Genomic DNA, 8,988 nt, shown 5'->3' with positions numbered 1-8,988 from the left:
GATCACGGATTAAAATGGTTCTCCTCGGTAACTTACAAGATTATGGACGCTTTACAGAACTGCGTTATGATTTCTGAGACCAAGACAGAAGACAGAGTTGAAGTATTTGTTGTCCAATTGTTGATATTTAGCTGTAATATTATAAAGGTTCACGTTTGTCTACGAGGGAGAAGGGGGTTTAGTTCAAAGTCTACGAGGTCTTACTTTACTTATAAAAAAAATTTAACTGCGAAATTCAGTCAACTCAGTCAGAACAATTTTTCATCAGGAAAATTTGATTCGAAAAAATGCGGTAGTACAACCTTGCGAAAAATACACCAGGCTGAACGTGTGCATGCAAACTATCAAACTATAACGTTGTACAGGATATTGGCTCAAAAAGGCTAAATAACATATTGCCTTGTTGTTGGGCTCAGTACTGTAAAGATATTTATGACATGAATATGATATTCATGAAAGGTCAACACTACGACACTACTGACCGATTATGTTTATTGGTAATACTATTTCGAAGCTTGTTGCCTCTTGTGTAGCTAAATTTTGAGAAGTCATATGAATTATTAGAGATCTCACACTTGAGACACATTTTTTGATAAATTTGGATATATCATTTGTATGTATTGGACTTGAATATGAAACAACATCGTGTGAACAGAAAGACGATGTTTTTACAAACAGCCTCGAAAGATACTTAGTATATACATCTTTTTCAATTGATTTTATTTAAAAACAAATTATTTGTTCCCCCAAAACTTAAGTCTACAGATATTTTAAACGGAAATTTGTGTACCTTTTTTGTTTTAGTGTGCTATTGTTTCTCAGAGTGCTCCCCTAACTCTGATAGTTTTCTAATACATTCTGATAAAAGACATGCAAGTATTTCGAAGGGTACAACGACTTTGGAACATGCAGAGAAAATGAGCATGTTTAAAATAACAACACATTTTTAAATTTGATTTTTATTCATTTCAAGCTAGATATGACTGTTACAAAAGAATTTATCCCTTAAGCTTCAACAATTATCTCTGTTTGATTTGAAGCAAAATGTTGGTTAAACCATATGAAAATGTATTCCTTCAGGCTGAGTTTATTGTTGAAATAAACTAACTAATTATTACATGTCAACCAAAGTTTAGTTAATGTTATTGGCAATGCCTTGTTGATTCAATCCCACTATATCTTTGAATCAAGAAAAAATTGGTTCTTTATCTAGAAGCTTATTTGTGTAATGATACAACTAAGTTTACTATTTAAATGAATCGTAAAAGTTTTATTTCTTATAAACCAAAGCCCGTGCGAATAAATTAGGGTATCGTTCTTTCCGGCGGATAAAGTTCATACGCGTTTTATAAGTAAAATTTTATCTGCTTCTTCAGTTTCGTAGAGGTTTTCAATAATTCAAGTGTATGTATTGTTAATCAAGAATATATCTTTGAAAATTGCATAACAATATATAACACATTTTCTTTACACAAATATATTTGATGCAGGATTTATATCTTGACTGAGCTGATGGAGCACCGAGTTTTTAAATGGTATAAAAATAAACAGAGCTTGAATTTATGTGGATAATTCGATCGTTTAGTGACAAAACTGCTAAATCTCTTGAAAAATTAAAAAATTTGGGAACGCATATAAATTGAAATGAAAGTAGTTTCAAAAATGTCCTTGTAAATTAATTTGAAAGAAATCGTTTTATTCGTAAAACCAAACGAAAATGTATGATTGTTACAAACAAAAGCATTAGTTGAAGTAAAAAAAATTAAAGTGCTACAATTATTAACTTTATCTAAAGTTAGTTCATTCATAACAAATTCTTCAAATTGATTTTACTGTGAAATCGTTTGTCAGGAAATTGATAGGAACGCACAAGTGAATATTTGTTATTTCTATCAAAATATTGGTTAAAACAAACTTATCCACTGAGAAAAATTTTCATTCTAATTTTCCAGTTTTGTAGTTTCAAGCACCAATATTTGCTATCTAACAAACTTTTCTTCTGTCACTATTTAAATAAAAATATTCGTTGCATGAAACCCAAATTTAGTTATTTTTACAATTTTTTTCTCTGCGTGTAGAAGACAGGAGAATGTCACGTGGTGGTGGCATAGCTTATCCATGGCTAAACGTCGAATATAGTTTCATGCACATGTGATGGGTTGTTTTATTCATTCAATTGATTCACGATATTGATTGCCTTTGTGTCAGGCAGATTACTGATTCTCCACATCGAACATTTTCATTAGATTTGTCATAAAATTGCACATTAAAGTGAGTAAATTTTTAAACATGAACAGAGAGTCGATTAATTTCCAATCTGTTTGCTACTATCATTCATCGATATCGTTTTTGTGTGCGATAGCGCTACTAAAGATAGGCATTGTGAAACATTGCATCAGCTTTACTAGAAACACCGGTCTAAAGTTCAGTCAATCTGGATTACTGGAAAACATACTTGTTTACCCGGATTTCAATAGGACAAAGTTCAGTGGAATCGTTGACCAAACACGATGGCAGAGAATGCGAGATGTAATCAAACGTTAACTCAAATGTCTGGCATGTTGATAAGAGGTAGGTAAGTAGTAAAGTACCGACCAAAAATATTGTATATCCTTTTCAGCATTGGAAGTATTGATAGTACTTTGCGTCATTCGTTCAAGCTATCATCTTTGTCACCTTTGCGTCAAATTTGGATTATAATGAATTAAATTTATTTTCCGGTAAACAATATTATTATTATCGAATCGACTTGGACGTCATCGTAACCGCCCAGACAAAGATAAGTATTCTGGCCAAGCTCTGCCAAAATAAAAGATTATTGGATTGACTGCAGTGACCTTCAGCAAGGTTGTATGATATCAGGGTAGATTTTGTTATTTCCTAATCTAGAGGTTTTCTGTCGATTATCAGTCCACTTTCTAATGCACGTATGCAGCTGTGTTTGAAGAAAGATTCCATCGATTTTTCTTCTACACATGGTAACAGGTGGATTCAGAAAATACCAGAGAGTTCATAAATCCTGCCGCTGTGCTGTTACTTTCAGATGAAAGTTACTTTCAGTCATTGAATTCCTCAGAAATACTGATGCACATTTCATGAAAATTTATTAGAATTATTAGAGTATATTTTCGTCATGAGGTAATAGTTTTATGCGACGTTGCGAAATCGGTTTTCATTGATATACTGATAGTAGACTTGTGTATGAATAAACACAATGTAAATGATGCAACTGCGACGAAAAATTTATTTATATTGTCTTTATTATAAATAGTTTTACTGATTAAGTTCAGATTAGTTTCCAGAGATTTCTAAGACGGCACACCGATACTAATTCCAACGTTTTATATCTGGTATGATGCATTTACTGATTGTTTCACAGAAGAAACCACGCATCTGCTTCAGCACATACCTCGTCGCACGGTCGGTTATCATTCATGCTTTGACCATGCAACCAAAAGAGAGAACGGGCCTCATGTTGATCTCCGCGATAGCATACTACCGAGTGAGCAAATGAGATCGCAACATGATCTAGGAGCCGGCAAGTAGCGATACGGTACGGTTCCGCAGGCATGAGCGAGATAGGACTATTGCTTCCGTAGTGATCGGCTGTTTGATTTTATAACGAGCCTCTCCAACCGCGGATCGTTGAGTAGCAGTAGTAGTGTTTGTTTGTTTCAGGCTGACGCGGGAATCCGTGCATGCATTTTGCGAATTCGAGTCCGCTTTCGTGTTGAGAGAGAAGAAAAAATCGCACTCTCCAGTCACGCGTGCTCCCCGTAGACAGGGTTGCCACATGTACAGATTAATCTGCATTTTACAGATTTTTCAGATAAATTTGTGACCAAGATTCTGTATATGCAGATTACAGATTTTTGGCAAAAAATACAGATTTGTACAGATTTTTGATAGCGTGGATTAAAAATTGAATAAAGATCAAGTTAAAATATATTAAATGATGGTATTGATTATTATTTCAAAGCGAAAACATTATCCTGATTGTGTGTTAATTCTAAAAAGAGATCAAATTAAGTTTTCAGATTGGATTTTGAAAGTTTTTCGTCAAATCATTATTTGGAAAGGCTCCAACGCAAAAACAACTTCCAGCGTTTTTTCAACTACAAAATCATAAAATTCAGACTAAGAAAAGTTTTGGTTTCTTTAAATTTGGGTTCTAAAGACTTTTCATTCCATTGTGCTTCGATTTCTTATCACTTCTATATACAGATTTTCAATACAGGTTTTCGAGCTCCCGATACAGATTTACAGATTTTCCTTCTGAAAAATGCAGATTTAAATGTGGCAACCCTGCCCGTAGAGGCAGCGCGAGAGCCACGTGTTGAAATATCTCTCTATTCCATTCGAACCTGCCATTCCCGGTCGTTGTTCGACAGATGCACGGTATGTCGACATCACGCCACTTTCGGATGTACGGCGGCTGAAGTTTTCTCTTTTTCTCGTATGTTAGTTACGATATGTTTCTCTTCTAGGGAGCTTTCGACGATATGCTCCCTATGGTTACGGTTCTCACCGTTTGCTCGAACTCACGGCCTGCTTGTGTGCGAATATCGATTTTCGCATCCAGTGACATTACCGTATAGATGTGACCTTGACATTGGATGCGGTCTACACGGTAGCAGAAAAGTAATAATTTATTGCTTACTATCGAATGTTTTGATGTGGAGCACATCTTTGTTTTGTATATAAAGGAGAATTTTCAAAATTCAAGTACGATGCTCTTCAGTATTTTTTTTTCATATACTGTGTTGGAAGCAATAAGTATTTGGTGTAAGAATTTTAATATAGCTTCGAAAGCTATATGGAAAAAGGCAGAAGGGTAATGTCAGATACTTGACCGCCTTGACTTTACTATGATTAAAACCATCAGTTGAAATGGATCACATATTGTAATGTCTGCAGTGGTTTTTCGTCTTAAGTGCGACTACCCAGCTGAATATCGAAGGAAAAAATTGTCAAATTGGTACGAAAGACGCACAAAACAGTTTTGGCAAATATGGAAGTACACTTGCAGGGCGAAGAAACCGGTAAAATATAATAAACAAGAAATCAATATACTCGTAAATAGGAATCTAATTTATTAAATTATCTGTATAAGATATTGTTCGAAAAACTCACCCTGACCACTTTGAATTATAGATATATACGGAAAGAGATTCGAACGTTTATTCTTTTAGTACTGACTTGTTTAGTACTGACTTCAATGTTTCACAATTACAAGCCAATTGTCGTCTGTTCGAGTCCCGATCCGGAAGGATTCGTAGCACTAGTCATGTCATGGTTCTAATAAATAGCTGGTGAAAACTATGTACAAAAATGATTCAGAAGCATGAATCACATACTGTGTAAGATAACGTGGCAAGTTTACATTCTAAATACAGATCTGATGTCATCAATCAATAATAATGTCTGAATCACGTCAACACATGTAATCAAATCTACATGCTAGAGAAGAGTGCAATATTAACGCACTTTTCTCTAGCATACAGATTTGATTACATGTGCTCAAAAAATGATGATTTCAAAACATTTCTCACAATATAAGAAATAACCTTTGCACTGTTCTTTCTACATGACACGATAGCATGCCAATCACTTCATGAGACATGTTCATTGAGAGCACATTCAAATGGCGCGTGGCGTGCGAACATGCTTTAGGGGTGTGTTATGTTGTGAAATACCATTTCATCAGAATTTTTGATAGGCTCTAATCACCATGCTTTCTAAGCATTGTTCAAGTACCTTCCTTCACCATTTTTAATACGGTAGTTACTTTCTTCCGTATTGACACGAGGGTTATCAAGAATTCCAACCAGACCAGTGCCACTTTTCAATTCACCTAGTGATGTAATGTTGTTTTTCACATATTCCCATATATAGTGTGGGACTCTTCAAAAAAAATGTCATTGTTTTTTGTCATTTAACATAAACGATGTTTTTTTGGATATCAATAAGCATTATCAAAAATTTAACCAGTTTATAACGAACTTTGTAATTTTTTTACAGTTTTTTGAACCGCGTTCTAAATGACGGTTTGCCGTATGTTTATAATAACATACGACTTACTATAATTCAAGAACCTGGAATCGGATCCAGATAAAATTCAACATCATCCTGTGATACTCCCAAACCTACTATTTAAATCTAAGTTTGTGAAGTTTCTAATAAAATGAAGTATGTTTCTTGTCTGAGGTTTCTGATCACTATTTCTGGTACTTCTAGAAGCGTGAACTTGGGTCCGGTGTATCCGAAATCAATTTTTCTAATCATCGATTATCAAGACCAGTGCAGTAGAGAAACTTTATGGCAACTTCAAATAAATTTAATATTTTTTACTTGGTAATGTATAGGAACACGCTCTTGAATTTTTTTTTCAATTTACCCTGTCATTCCGTAGCCGGAAGTGGAATTCGGATGAAACTCAATGGCGTTCTACGGGATCCTAAGTGGACCAATATAAGATTCAAAGTGTTTTGTGTTACTATAAGACCTTTAATTTTAATCTATATTTGTGGAAATCAATTCGGTTATCTCCGAGAAAATCAAGTGCAAATATTTTATGTACACACACACACACACACACACACACACCCACACCCACACCTACACACACACACACACACACACACGCACACACACACACACACACACACACACACACACACACACACACACACACACACACACACACACACACACACACACACACACACACACACACACACACACACACACACTGCATAGCCTTTCTATGCGAGAACGACGAAAAAGTCTCAAAAGAAATCGTGCGCGACGATCTTCGATCTCGACGAATTAGTTTTGGGTTCCATTTTTGATTCAAAATCAATTGACTCCAGTTCTTCAAGATTCAGAATCAACTATTTGAAATAACTTTTGTGTTTGAGTGAATAATAACTGTTCTATGTTTGAAAGTTCTGTAATATTTGAACTCAGTTATTACTGGTATATGAATATTCTCAAGTCATAAAGAACATTTTAAACCAATTCTTGCGCAAAAAAACATTTCGCGATTGAAAAATCTCTTTGCAGTGTCGCCAGCCATCGAATAAACTGTTACGACTTGAGATAATCATGATTAAGATACCCATTCTTTCATAGCGTGAATTTTGAAAAGGCGCTCCATAGTAAAGTATGACATATTCACGTCAACACTAATTCATTTGAATTTGCAGATTTAGATGACAATTCGGATTATCGGACAGTCGGATTGGTCGCATTGATGCCCTACATTCGATTCCGGAAGTAGTGGCTTTTAAATGAAACTTATTTTTTTAATTTCTTTTAATCATTATTTTGATTTATTTTAGAATTTTTCAAAAGGCGTTTAATTTGTTTTTAGTGTCGTGTAGAGTATTCGAATGATTTCCTACAACTTCTTCTTGAACACCATCTTTAAACAACTGACCTAAAATCTTTCAAACTGAACGAATAGTTGTAAAATTCCGTGACATTTTGTACACCAAAATATATATTAGCAACGTAATAAAAATAGGCTCGTCACCCTATCATACAATTTCTCGTGCATGTAACGCGACAAAATGATATCTTTCCTTGTAAGCTTTTGCAACGCCATACATGTTGCAGCGCGAGAGCTTTCTGATACATCTACTTTATTGTGCATTTATCTTGCAGCTTGACAATCGTTGTCTACATGTAGGCGAATATATCGATAATTCGATATTTCTGTTATATTAGAATAACTCCACTTATTCATTGATTATAGAAAAAGTTAGAGTTTTGTAGGTTAATTGTGTTTGAAATATCAAACCTTCCGGAAGTACAGGAAATTGTATTCTGAAACTCCAAAACGGAACATACTTTATTTTCTTCGGTTTTCATAAATATAGATTGAAATGAAAAATCTTATGGGTTTCACCATCTCAGTAAATGCACCGCCTGTCTAAAGATAATATTCCAAACTTTTTTGGAATATTTAGATCTCTTAAGATTAACCATCACTAGTTTTATATAAGCAAAATACCGAAAAAAATGAATACTCTATAATGTAAGAAAAATTCAAAATGGAAAATCAGTACTTTATGGGAAGGTAAATCACGGTACGCTTGCTTTGATTTGGCCGTGACGCATGTGGTTGCTAGTAGCAACGTAGAATAAAGCGCTAACTAGAATACTAGATGGTGTGATTTTTGTCTCATTGTTCTCCGAGGTTCGTACAGTAGCGTTTCATTGATCCGTTCGATTATAGCATTAGTAATTGATTTTTATTCGGATCCAACTCCAGTAAATCAACCGATTTCGAATGAAACTCACCTTCAACTGATTGGTCCGGAAATGAGTGAGAAAGTATGTGAGGTAAACGTTAAAAAACACTTTTGTTAATTACCCGAGCCAATCTGGAAATAATTGAATGTGTCTGAACTTGTTTAAAAAATTAGCTGGATGAAAACAAACTTGCAGAGAGAGAATTGTTTTCTCAATTTTTAGAAATTGAGCTATTCTTACACTTTGAAATTAATCACACTTTTTGTAATCGATTGAAAATAATTTTTCTTGATTTCATACGGAGCTAGATGTTCAAAATGTTTGATAAATTGTAAGGTCTAAATACAAAAACCGAATGAAAATCGACTACAAAGTCCATAAAGTTAGCCTTGACAAAAACAACGATTCTAAGAGTATGTCTCCAGATACGGTATGTTGATTTTTTACCTTTGTATAAATTCATTTTCGAATTTAAGATGTTTGGTAGTAACGTCATATTGCAGAGTGAGTTCAACAATAACCAGTCAGGTTTTTTGATTGAGTTTATAAATAACATTAGTAACGCTAGATTTCTTGCTTTATAACCGAGTACACAACAGTTTCCACCTCATATCTGTGCGTGAGTCGTAAAAAATAAAGACCCTGTTCCAATCGTTTACGCGCGGAGAGAAAATCCGTCAAACTAGAGCCCAGGCCACTGAGATTTTTGACGTAGGACTACGTCTTTTT

Source organism: Malaya genurostris, chromosome 1 (genome assembly GCF_030247185.1).
Source record: "Malaya genurostris strain Urasoe2022 chromosome 1, Malgen_1.1, whole genome shotgun sequence".
NCBI lineage: Eukaryota > Metazoa > Arthropoda > Insecta > Diptera > Culicidae > Malaya > Malaya genurostris.
The sequence above is the reverse complement of the archived record's forward strand: the minus strand, read 5'-3'. Positions refer to the sequence as shown.